Source organism: Sapajus apella, unplaced genomic scaffold (assembly GCF_009761245.1).
Source record: "Sapajus apella isolate SASKATOON/1434 unplaced genomic scaffold, GSC_monkey_1.0 scaffold7, whole genome shotgun sequence".
Classification (NCBI taxonomy): Eukaryota; Metazoa; Chordata; class Mammalia; order Primates; family Cebidae; genus Sapajus; species Sapajus apella.
In genome coordinates this window covers 40,743,346-40,756,788 of record NW_022436947.1, presented here as the reverse complement: position 1 = coordinate 40,756,788, position 13,443 = coordinate 40,743,346, and the positions used below count along the sequence as shown (strand labels likewise).

Here is a 13,443-nt window from a genome sequence, read left to right as displayed (position 1 = left end):
AAAACACCATGGTACTGGTACAAGAACAGACATATAGAACCAATGGAACAGAATAGAGTACCCAGGAATAAGCCCCCACACCTACAACCATCTGATCATCTAAACACCTGACAAAAACAATGGAGAAAGAATTCCCTATTTAATAAATGGTGCCAGGAGAACTAGCTAGTCATATGTAGAAACTTGAAACTGGATCCTTTTCTTAAACCATATACAAAAAAACAAAAACAACAACAACAACAAAAAAACAAAACTCAATATGGATTAAAGACTTAAGTGTAAAACCGAAAACTTTAAAAATCCTAGAAATAAACCTATGAAATACCAATCAGGACATGCACATGGGCAAAGATTTCATGACAACAATACTGAAAGCAACTGCAACAGAAGCAAAAATTGACAAATGGGATCCAATTAAACTAAGAGCTTCTGCATAGCCAAAGAAACTATCAACAGAGTAAACAGACAACCTACAGAATGGGAGAAAAAATTTGCACACTATCCATCTGACAAAGGTCTAATATCTAGCATCTATAAGGAGCTTAAACAAATTTACAAGAAAAAACAAACAAAAACATCTCACACCAGTCAGAATGACTATTACTCAAAAGTCAAAAAATAATAAATGCTGGTGAGATTGTGGAGAAAAATGAATGCTTTCACACTGTTGGTGGGGGTGTAAATTAGTTCAACCATTGTGGAAGACAGTGTGCCAATTCTTCAAAGACCTAGAGGCAGAAATACCATTCAACCCAGCAATGTCATTACTGGGTATATACTCAAAGGAATATAAGTCATTCTGTTACAAAGACACATGGATATGTATGTTCATTGAAGCACGATTCAACAATAGTGAAGACATGGAATCAAACTAAATGCTCAATAATGATAGACTGGATAAGGAAAATGTGGTATATATACACCATGGAATACTATGCAGCCATAAAAAGGAATAAGATCATGTCCTTTGCAGGGACATGGATAGAGCTGGGGGCCATTATCTGCAGCAAACTAAAGCAGGAACAGGAAACCAAATACCACATGTTCTCAGTTATAAGTGGGAACTAAATGTTGCAAAGACATGAATACATGATGGGGAACAACACACAACAGGACCTATTGAAGGGCAGGGGGTGGGAGGAGGGAGATGATCATGAAGAATAGCTAATGGATGCTGGGCTTAACACCTGGGTGATGGGATGATCTGTGCCGACAACCACCTTGGCACATATTTACTTTTCACATAGGTAAAACACCTACACATTCTGCATATGTATCTCTGAACTTAAAATAAAAGGTGAAAATTTCTAAAAAACGTTTAAAAATTTCAATTCAGCAATAGTATTCAGGCATTTAAGCCTGTTTATATACATCTGAAGGAGTCTAAACAGTTTACAAAGAAGATTATTACCATATTATTGTGTTTTATTTTTGTCTTTAGTAGCTTCATCCATCTAACCTCAGATATTTTTATCCAGAGAAGCATCCATTAATGAAAGATGTATTACTGAACATTAATTTATAAATCTATGAGATGATTTGGGTTAAATGCCTAAATGTCTAAAATGGCTAGAGAATGGTTCATTTCTCAGTGGTTATTGGAAAACTCTGAATTTAATACAATACCAAGAATTTTGGTAAATACAAAATAATGACTGTTAGCAAAAACTCCAGTTTGCACGTTTGTTCTGTAATTTGTATGAACTATATTTTACTGTTTCCTCAGAAATATTTCAGCAATTAACTGAATCTTTTTCAGGGAGTTTCTACTGAAAACACAACTTTTTTTTAATCTGTGAATGCTAAGTAATGATTATTTAATGCCAGGGGTATAAGCCGGGAGGTACACTTTTAATTGCAGTATATTAACAAGTTATTCACAGCTTCCTAGATTTTTAAAGTAATACTGCATCTGTAATTTTATGAGAAAAGATTAGTTGTGTGCATATATTCAGGCACATTGCTTTTCAAGAATATGAATAGAAACAGATTATGTGTCATAAACCTATTACAACCTTTATAAACTTGAAAAGATTATAATCACTATTTTTGTAGTGTTTTGTGGTATTTTATACAGTTGGTTTTCTCACAAATGAAATAAGAATTATTATATATTAATTTTTAAAAGAACTGCTACAACTATTGATATATAAATGAACACTCAAGTCTAGCATTAGATTAATGGTAATACTTACTGAGGCTTAATTTTATGGAAATAGAATTTATTTTTTACAATAGAAACTCTTTTGTGCTTCAGAGTTTTGTTTTCAAAGGGAAATTCAACCCAGACTCTGACTGAACATTTGTATAGCATTATCTCATGGAAAATCACAAAATATGCATGTTTTCTAATTTTTTATCAACTCTCTAAATGGTCACCTTGGAACTTCGTGTTTTCTTTCATAACTGAGTCTGCAGAACCCTAAGCGTTCCTAGACACTGGGGCATAGTGCAACCTTTTCCTCCCAAACCCAGGTTCATTCACCTCATGTTCTCCTCTGTTACCTACTGCTTTGTCTCCTTCCAGAAGCCTCTCCAGAGCTCTGCTGAATGAAGTTGGCTGACATAATTCTTACTTTATTCTCCCTTGCATCAAACTGCAGCTGTGTTAGCTGTCTGTTCTTATCTGCTTTTCAATAATGTCTTGGAGATATTTCCTTGAATTCAATGACTTAACACATTATATTTCTCACTATAAGCTTTTCACATTCTAATAGAAAAAGTTATTCTATTATCTTACCCTGATGAGTTTTGTCTTTCAATACATTTCTCGTTATATTAATAACCGACATACATACATGTAATTCCTTCCCTCCACACCATTTTATTTGTAATGCTTGGTAAAGGCCTATCACTGAAAAAACCCAGCTCAAATATTCTTTTGTACTTAGCAATGAAAGATATTAGTAGTTATTTTTTCATGTCTTATAAATATTTATTAATCTTTTGTCATTTATTATAAATACATCACATTTTCGAATTTCAATTTTATTTATTTTAGTTACAAAAATAACAGCTGGGAACGGTGGCTCACACCTGTAATCCCAGCACTTTGGGAGGCTGAGGTGGGCAGACCATAAGGCCAGGAGTTCAAGACCAGCCTGGCCAACATGGTGAAACCCCATCTCTACTAAAAATACAAAAATTAGCTGGGCATGGTGGCAGGGTCCTATAATCCCAGCTACTTGGGAGGCTGAAGCAGGAGAATCGCTTGAGTCCAGGAGGCAGAGTTTGCAGTGAGATGAGATCATGTCACTGCACTCAAGCGTTAGTGACAGAGCAAGACTCCATCTCAAAATAAATAAATAAAACAGGTTTACTTTTCAAAAAAATTAAACACCACTCCAAAATATCATTTGGAGTTTTTTTGTTTTGTTTTGTTTTTTGTTTGTGTTTGTTTGTTTTTTGAGGTGGAGTCTTGTTCTGTTGTCTAGGCTGGAGTGCCGTGGCGTGATCTCAGCTTACTGCAACCTTGCCTCTTGGTTTCAAGCAATTTTCCTGCCTCAGCCTCCCAAGCAGCTGGGATTACAGGCACCCACCACCATGCCCAGGTAATTTTTGTATTTTTAGTAGAGACAAGGTTTCAACACGTTGGCCAGGCTGGTCTTGCACTGCTGACCTCAGGTGATCCTTCCGCCTCAGGCTCTCCAAATGCTGGGATTACAGGCGTGAGCCACCGCACCTGATCCAGAGTTGTTTCCTTATTGATGCTATGCTTTATGAAACAAGTTCTGTATATAGAGACTATTTCATTGGAAAGCCACTTTTTTTGAAAACAAAGGCAAAAACACCCTCACATTAAGTCCTTGCAGGGAGGCACTTAAGACATTTTATCCATATTTTGTAATATATAGATGTAGGCTAATAATTTCCTATCCTATACTTATATTCTGTTAATTCTTAATACTATGCCTAACTGATAATAGATGTTCAATAAATGTTCAATATTACTCTTAAATCACAGTTTTGTTTTTTAGTTTTAATAGAGTTGATCTTTTAAAGCTTAAATACCACAAAACCTTGTAATAATTCAATTGCCTAGCTTCCAGGTGGGTCAATTATTTAGCTAGCAGCAATCAGCATTATGACGTTAAAAGATACATGCCATCTAGAAAACTGAGGATATTACTGTCATCTGGAGGTAAATGTCATTGAATGACCTCAGATCTTTAGAAAAACTCAGTTTGTTTTTGTAGATAATATTTTAGCAGTCAGTATTTGGGCATTGTTTTATGACTCATAATGACTGTAAAACATAGATATTTAATTTCAGCAAGAAACAGACTTGAAGAAAAAACGAGGTCTTATAGGAAATTTGTTTTGTCATTTTAAAGCTGCCAAGAAAAATGCAAAATGATTTGTCTCCTCTAAACAATGTCAATTACTGCTTTGCAAACAGAAATGGCAAAATCTCAGGAAACAATTGAGACCAGATAATTGCTGGACAATTGCCATCCTTACTTTATAATCTTTATTCTTTCAGCCATTGTGACTGAATGCTTACTCCTCAAATAGTTTCTGATCATTCATCCCTGTGAAAACACAATAGGTTACTGAGTTTCAAAGCTTTCGTTTCTGTGACTTTGTTAGGAGTTAGTCTTGCGTGATTATCACAGAATGCATGAGAATATATTACCAGAAAGGCTCTCCAGAATTGTTGAGATCATTATTAAATAACAGACAGATAGGAACTTAAGTGGGCCAGTGATGGGATGGGTGAAAAGAGGTTATGATATGGGAGATCAGAAGTTGGAATTTATTATTGTAGACTTTACTGAAAAATGTCAGTTCCCAAGTCACCATCCATTTGTCTTCTGAAAGAGTTTTTGTCCCTCATTCTTTATCCGGGTGGCTGTTTTGTATCAGGTGAAATTGTCCTTGGACTCTCAGAATGGGCTTGATTAGTTTAAGGGTAAGTAACTCCTCACATCCGTGACCAGTGACTGGCCAAGGAGACAAGGCTAACTGAAACAGTACCTGGCATTCCCTGATGACATGTGACCCAATTCGGGTAAAAAGGACATAAGAAAAATGCTTGAGAGAGACTTCTGAGAAAGGATTTTTGTTCTCTTAAAAGAGAATACCAGAAGAGGCAATATCATCCTGCCTTGCACTGTGCGCATGCTGTACATACTTGATGCTGGGAATGCAACAATGTGAGCCTGGCCACACAGAATCTGATGCAGCCATAGCTAAGGTCTGCACATATGTGTATGTGAGTGGAGAGACTTCCACACTGATCATGACATTTTGAATCAGATATTCCTGTTGCTTTAGAGGAATATGAATTTCCTTTGAGAGTAAGGCTGTTTTATTTACTACTTATATTTGGTTCTTCTTATATTAAAAAAAATCAGAGTGGTGTGGAAATTGTTGTTTCTATTTAAAATTCAGAAATAATTATCATTTTAGTTTAGCTAATACCTTTATATTTTTCTTATATCATTTCTCTTTTCAAGATCTTTTTACACAGTATTGTATTTTTGGGTATTGATGTGATTGGACAAATATTAGATTTTTTTTAGCTATGTGGTGGTAATATTTATATTGAAATATATGAGTGTTTCTTTTTTCTAACTTATGGCTAATGATATTCATTTATGTAGGAATCATGACCCAGGGAACAATATGAACACATCATCATGAACTAATTGGGTGTTTTCCTCTTTAATATCATGTACCCATTACTTGCATGTAAAAGCTTCAGAAAACATGCGTTCAATACTGTTCAGTACATGTTTGTTTCCCACAGGCCTAAGTAGTAACAGAAAGAATTTTTACTTAAATAAACATTTTAGTGAGTGTCTAGTATGGGCTAGATATGATCTTAAAACTGGAGGCAGATGAATAAGGCAGAAATGTTTCTATGGAGAAACATTTTGAGCCATGAAAAATAATATGTTCTAATGTGTGTATATATGGAAATAAACAATGAATCCACAGATAACTCCAACAAATTCAGATTTTGATAAATGCTATGAGAAAAATAAATAAGGTAATGGAATAGACATATTCCTCTGGGATATGTCTGTGGAAAGGGAAAGTTTGAGATGCATTAGTGAGAAAAGCTTCTTCAAGAAGAAAAGAGCATCAATGTGAGTATTTATGGAAGAAGGGGTTTCAGTAGAGACAAGAAAGATGAACCATGATGGTTAAGAGCTTGGCATGGTCAATGAACGACCTACTTTTGAAGAAAGAATGTATGACATGAACTGTAAGAGTTAAAGAAGGACCAAGTATTTTATTTTAACTTCAATGATAAGTCACTGAAGGTATCAGATGGAAGAGTAATGTATCTTATATTAAAAAAATATTTTGGCCACTGTTTTATGGCGAAGGATTTGGAGAAGAAAAGACTCAGGAGAACCACTTAAAAGGCTACTGTTATGGGATCCTTGGGGTGTCACTTTTCCAGCCAGAAACCTCTGTGGTCAGTGGAACCGTTGCCTGACTTTGGCTTGGGCCCACTGAACTTCTTCCCCACACTTGGCCTGGCAGGCTTTGCTTGGCTCATGCCATTGGCCTGGATCCCACATCTGGCAAGGGTGAGACAGGCATGGAGTGGTGAGGGGGTGTGTGAACAAGCAAGCATGGAATCTGGCTACTGCGCACAAATAGGCATGCTGGCTATGGCAGGGCGAGCAGCTCCAGGCACCAGCATGGGTGCTGGCTCCCTGTGAGGCTGTGGCTGGACCAGGTGTATCACAAGCAGCTTCTACGGCTGGCACTAGGAAACATGGTGATGCCCAGAAGTTTAGAGATGCCAGGAATCACAGAACCCCAAAGAGAATGTTTCAGCCCTGGCTTGGCGAGCTCCTAGGTCTGGACTGCAGCTCTTCTTTCCTTCTCTCCTCTCTCTTCATCACCTGTGTTGTGGCCACAGCTCTTCTCTCCTCCTCTATGCTTTCTTTCTCATCACCTGTAAGGTGGCTGCAGCTCTTCTCTCCTTCTCATCACTTGCAATGTGGCTGCAGCTCTTCTCTCCTTCTTGTCACCCACAATGTGGCAGGCAAGCCCTGCCATTTGGTGGGTCCTGAGTTCTTGTCCCAAGTCCAGAAAGACTCAAGTACATGGACAAGAGGATGGTGAGCAAGGTGAAGAGGCGCTTTACTGAGTGACAGAACAAGTCAGAAGAGACCCGCAGTGGGTAGCTTCTCTCTGCAGGCAGGTCCTCCCATCATCTGCCTGAGTCTGGCTGAGTCCAGGGTTTTTATGGCCTTCAGAAGGGAGGAAGTACATGCCAATTGGTCCATGGATGGCCTTGGGCAGGCCAAAAAAAAAGCATTATAAGTTTTCACCCTGCTCCGCAGAATTGGCAGCCTGGCCTCCAGGCCTTAGGCTATCCCTGGCCTGAGGTGGGGTTTCACAGGGATCCTACCCCTTTCTGCCCAGGAACCTATCTGGTTTCTGCCACCATTAACCCACCATCTATGGTGCCCACAGCACCCTGGCTGTTTATGCCAAGGTGTGCATGCAGGCCTATACCCAACTGCCTTTAGTGCCCCCTCAGCCTCCATCCCTTTCTTGTTGGTGCCCAAAGTCCGGAGTGGGCTGAGATGGCAGGGGACTGTCATGTCAGCACTGCCCCAGTGAGCACACAACTGGCCAGGTTGTTACAAAGCAGGGGATCAGCTACAACTTTGCTCTGAAATTAGAGTAGGGACCAGGAGAGGGGAGAGGCTAGGCAGTGGCAGCAGGCACTTCCAAGTTTGTGGGACAGATAGGCTTCCTAGGCCTCAGAGGGTGCAGAGATTCCTGAGTTGGCAGCCACAGCTGGTCAGCTGCAGCTATACCCAAGAAAGCGGAGATACTGCCTCTCCAACTTGGAAGGGGATAGGGCTTCCACCTGTTCCTAGCTCCCACTGACTCCATGAATCAGGCAGCACTGGCCACACCTCATCCATTGCAGCTGGTGACATGGCAGTGGCCACTCCAGATGGACCATCACTGCTATCACTACCACTAAAATCCAGACAGGAGATGACAATTTGGATCTAGATGCTGGCATTAGAGAAGGAACACAGTGATGCATCTGAGATGTATTTTGGAACTGAAAACTTGGGATTTGCTGAGATTAGAGTGGATTAGAGTATAAGAGAAAAGAAGGAATGAAGTTTGGGTATAAGAGGGGTAGGTAACAATAACATTTACTGTACTTAAGATGTCTAATTTCAAAACAAGAAAAAACAGCCACTGGTGGTATTTGTATTGAGTTTGTGTTAAATGTTCATGTTAAATAAAGGAAAATTAATATCTTTTTCATGATGCTGGATTTTATTCTCCAAGATTATGGTTATTTCTTTCAACTTGCTCAAGTTTTACTATTGTGTTCAGAAATGGTTCAAGTTATCCCCATTTATGTTTTTATATTTTGTATGCTTTTATATTTTGTATGTTTTATCATAAGTACTTCAAAAAAATCTGTTGTAAATAGGTTCTTCTTACCCATATATCTTCTAACTGGTCATCATTTACAGATAAGTAGGTAATTATTTTGGTATGTCAATTTTATATCCTGTTAGAATGGTAAATTTATTGTTTTGGTTTTCTTGGGTTTTCTAGATGCATAATATATCATCTACAAATAGTTTTAATTCTTCCCTTTATGTCTTTAAGCCTCTATTTGCTTTCCCTTATATTATTGTATTGGCTAATGCCATTAATACAATGTTGAAACAGGTGTGAGCCACCACACCCAGAAGGCGACCTCATCTCATTTCTGATTTTGACTATTGTCAGTGATTTACTGCAATGTCAGATGCTGACCTTTGAACGAGAAACAGACATTTTTTGTCGTGTTTATGATATGTGTATCAATTCCTATTTGTTGATTATTTCATTGGTAATAGAGTATTTATTTGTCAAATGCATTTTTAGCATATCTGAGAAACTATCAAGATATTTATCCTTAGATATAAGAATATGAGTGGTTATACTAATGGATAATACTTTATTGAAGGGTGCTTACACCCCTTGGTGAAAATTCTCTTGATTATGACATATCTTATTTTAATGTTGATGTTTTTGTGTTTTGAATATTTAGAACTTTTATACATAAGTGTTTGCAGGTGTAACTGATTGCCAATTTTATTTTGTGCACAATATTTATCAGGTTTAGCTATTTGCTTTAAAGTAATTTGGAGGTTTTACTCCTCATTTAAAAAAAATTTTTTTTTTTAAATTATGGTCTGGAAATCTCCACAATAGCACTAGGATTATTTAGTCTTTATAGATTTGAGAAATTCCACTGTGAATCCATCATGCTATGTTGTTTCTTAATAACTAATAACTTTTTCTTTTTATAAAAAAAATTGGTTTCTTCTCTCATGCCTGGACTCAGTATTAGCAAACTTTTTTTTTTTTTTTTTTGTAAAAAATGATTTACTTCATGTAGTGGATTTTAAAAATTTATTTATTGTCTCAAGATAAAAAAAATTGATTTGGTGGTTTTGTACTCTTGTCATCTATTTCCTGTTTTTTTCTAATGTGGTTGTGTGATGTGTGATGAAATGTCTATTGAGTTGTCTTTCTTTGTTTCAGGGACAGGATCTTACTATGTTGTCCAGGCCGGCCTTAAACTTCTGGGCTCCAGTGATTCTCCTGCCTCAGGCTCCTGAGTAGCAGCTGGAAGTATAGGTACAGAATGTACCACTGCATCTGCTTTGGTTTTTATTTTTGTTTTTTCATTAATTATTTATTTTTGAGATGGAATCTTGCTGTGTTGCCCAGGCTGGAGTACAGTGGTGCAATCTTGGCTCACCACAACCTCCCCTTCCTGGGTTCAAGCGATTCTCCTGCCTCAGCCCCTCAAGTAGCTGAAATTACAGGCATGTAACACCACCCCTAGCTAATGTTTGTATTTTTAGTAGAGATTGGGTTTCGTCATGTTGGCCAGGCTGGTCTCAAACTTTTAAGTTCAACTGATCTATCCACCTTAGCCTCCCAAAGTGCTGGAACTGCAGGTATAAGCCACCACACCTGGCCTATTCATTTACTTATTTTGAGACAGGTTCTCACTCTGTCACCCAGACTGGACTGTAGTGGCACAATCATGCCTCACTGCAGCCTTGACTTCCTGGGCTCAAGCAATCCCATTGCCTCAGCCTCCCAAAGTATTAAGATTACGAATGTGAACCACTGCACCTGGCCTTTTTTTTCTTTTAAAGAATTATCACTTTTTTTCTAATTAATTTTTTCCTTCTTTTATCTTTATGAATTCCTTTCTTCTCTTTCTTTTGGCTTGACTTTTCCTGCTCCTGATATTTTGAGTAGGATGTTTAATTTACTATTTTCATTCTTTCATTTTTAAATAAAATGAATATTTTTGGCTATAAATTTTCTTTCAAGTACTGTTTTAACTATATCCCATAAGATCAGATTTTATAGAGGGTTATTGAATCTCTATGTAAAAGTCTGTATTTTTTTCAGAAAATATTGTTTCCTTTTCAACTTTGTACAATCTGTTATTCTTTATGATTTATAATTTGTATTTTTCAAGAATTTTTCATGTGCAATTGGTCAGAAGCTATACTTTCAATTTTGGCATATATCTCAATAAATTATGTAGCTATAAATATAATCTATCTAGATATTCACGTAATCCTTTTACTCTTGACAAGACAGTTTTGTTGCAATAAATTCTCCTATCTTAGTGTGTTTCTAATGCATCATCTGTAGATTCTCTTTTATAAAAATGGTTTACATATTACACAGCATTTAGAGATTTATATCTGTTTCATCTTTGTTGTGAAAGTATAACATTATAACATAATAGCTCTTCTCATTTAATACCTTTAAGCCTTTATTTTTGATATGAAGTTATCTCTGCTTTCTTTTTTTTTGTTTTACTTGTTATTCATTCATCCATTCTTTAATTTGCAGCCTCTCAAACTTCTTAAAATGGTTCTCTTGTATACAATACAAAGTTGCATTTTGCTGTCATTCTATCTGAAATTTTTTACTTTGAATGAGTTAAGTCTACAAACACATAATAATAATTAACTATGTAATTACTTTTTTCTTTTGTTATGTTTTTTCAGCAATATAAAAGTTTATATTTTAGTTATAATGTTTACCTTTGAGTGAGTATCTCTCCATTTTCCTTAGGAGTATCAATAGATTTCTACAAGAAACAGATAAATATTCACTCGGTTCCTCTTCCTTCCCTCTTCACCACTTAGTCTTTATTAATCATATTATATTTTTTACAGCTCTATTCTTACTCTTAAATATACACAAGTTTCTTGCATTCAAATGTTATCATTTGACTCCTAACTGCTACTTATTAGGCAATCTTCTATAACATTCTATTTCCCATTTCTCTCTCTCTCTTCTGTTCCTACTTTTGTCTTTCTATTTCATAAAGCACATATCTGTTATTTGATCTCAGTGCCCCCTTTCCTCTCTCCCTCTTTATTCATCCTTCTTCCTCTATGTCTTCCTTTCTCTCTATAGAGTTTTACTTATTCGATGCCTAATTCCAAAATTTTATACAGCATCTCTTCAGTTAGCTCATGTTTGTCTACGTGTATTTTCTAGGAGATTGCTTAGGAAAGACTCATAAACTTAAATTCTTGCATGTTTAAAATTATTTTCTTAAAATCTTCAAAATTGAAAGAAAGCTTGCCTGGATAAAAAATTATTGATTTACATTTTTTTCCTCTGTGTGTCCGGTAAATACTTTGCCATTATCTTCTTGCATTAAAGTTCCTCTCAAGAAGTCTGATGTCAATATAATTTTCTTTGCTTTATCAGTGCATTGTCATCTTTGATTGGAGGTCTATGATTTTTGCCTGTTTTCTTTAAAATCTTATAACGTGAGGAACATGGTGTTACTATCTAGCATCCTAGGCCAATTTTCTCAGGCACACTGTGCATCTTTTTTATATGCAGAGCCAGGTATATGTAAAAATGAGAGCTTTTTGTATCCTAATTTAAAAAATATTAGTTCTGTTTCTTTGCTTGGTTGTTTGTTATATTTTGTTCTTTATTGCTTCTTTTGGTACTCTTATCCTATAGAAATTGGATTTTCTTTGCCGGTTATGTACATTCCATCTTCTTTGTCTTTCTACCTTCTATTCATTCCTCTCTAACTGTATCGTTTGCCCGTTTGGTCTCCTTTCTATCCTCTTGATGTCATTTACTACATTTTAAGTAATTTCTATTATCTTTGTGTATCTTATATTTAGGCTTAATATACAAGTTAATTTTGAATTATTTTCTTTCCCTAGCTTTGTCTTTTCCCATTTAGTATCTATTACCTGTCTCTTTTTAAAGTTTAAATTTCTGTTTTTAAATGTTCTTTCACATCTACAATGTCTTATTTTGTTATATTTTAAATTCTGGCAGGAATCTTACTTCTCAGCAGGTTTTGTCTTTGTCACTTAATGTGCTTCCATTTGTGAAACTGTTTTGATACTCATCTTCAGTTTTTCATGAATGCCATGATTTTATTTTTCTTATCCATATTTCATTCGCCTAGAATAATGACTAGGAAGATATTTATGTGGCTGGTGGGTAGCAGGTGGCTTTTCTGAGATCTCATATCAAGGATTCTGCTTCTGTAGCAATAGGAAATGGTGGTTTTCAAATGTATGAAATCATTATTTAGTGGAGGTGCAGTTTGCTTTTATTTTCATATTATATTCTGTTCCAGTAGGTTGTTTGTCATCAGCTGCTTCTTTTTCTTATTTAAAACCAGCTGCGGACTCCAAATGCAACTGCTGCTACAGAAGTCATAAACTATCAGATAATTGAAAGTCCTCATGGGACCCCCAGGACATAGTTTGTAAAGCTTTATAAAGGTAAAAGATATGCTACAGACACATAGAGAAAGTGCAGACATTCACAGAGGAACAAGACTTATCAATGCAGCCCTGTAGGGTCCTATCTCAGTCATATAGGATGTGGTTCGTCTTTGGTTTATAAACCTCCAAGGTAAATATAAGATGCTTTGGCTTCATGCTTGCTTTGGCAGCACATATACTAGAACTGGAATGATACAGAGAGGATTAGCATGGCTTCTACACAAAGATGACATGAAAATTTATAAAGCATTCCATATTTTTCGGGTTTCAAAATATCACAGTACCCCCAAAATATGTGCAACTATTGTGCATCTTTTTTTTTTTCAAAACAGATACCTGATTTCATCTGTGAGTTCATTAGCTTCACTCATGCTAAGGTACAAGTTTGCTGAGGAGTCTTTTACAGCCCACCGATCACATAGCTAAAACCTAGACTTTATGACTTATTAAACCATGTACAACTGTCAATCTATACATTTTCACTAAGCAGTGTAGATAACAAGCTAGTATAGCATGTCTCCGGGGGAATTTCAGACTTCATGCGGCACATTATACATAGACTGCTAGTTTATTTCATTTCTTTCTTTTTCAAAGGTCAATATTTGACTTCCAGGCTTCCTCAGAGACAAGCTTAAAA

At 36.2% G+C, this 13,443-nt stretch overlaps 1 non-coding gene across 1 annotated transcript; it reads left to right on the top strand.

The window, feature by feature from the left end:
• Positions 1 to 12,964: 12,964 nt before the first annotated feature.
• Positions 12,965 to 13,067, top strand: LOC116550446. The gene has a single exon (XR_004268415.1). It is a non-coding gene; the product is annotated as a U6 spliceosomal RNA (small nuclear RNA).
• The last annotated feature ends 376 nt before the right edge of the window (positions 13,068 to 13,443 follow it).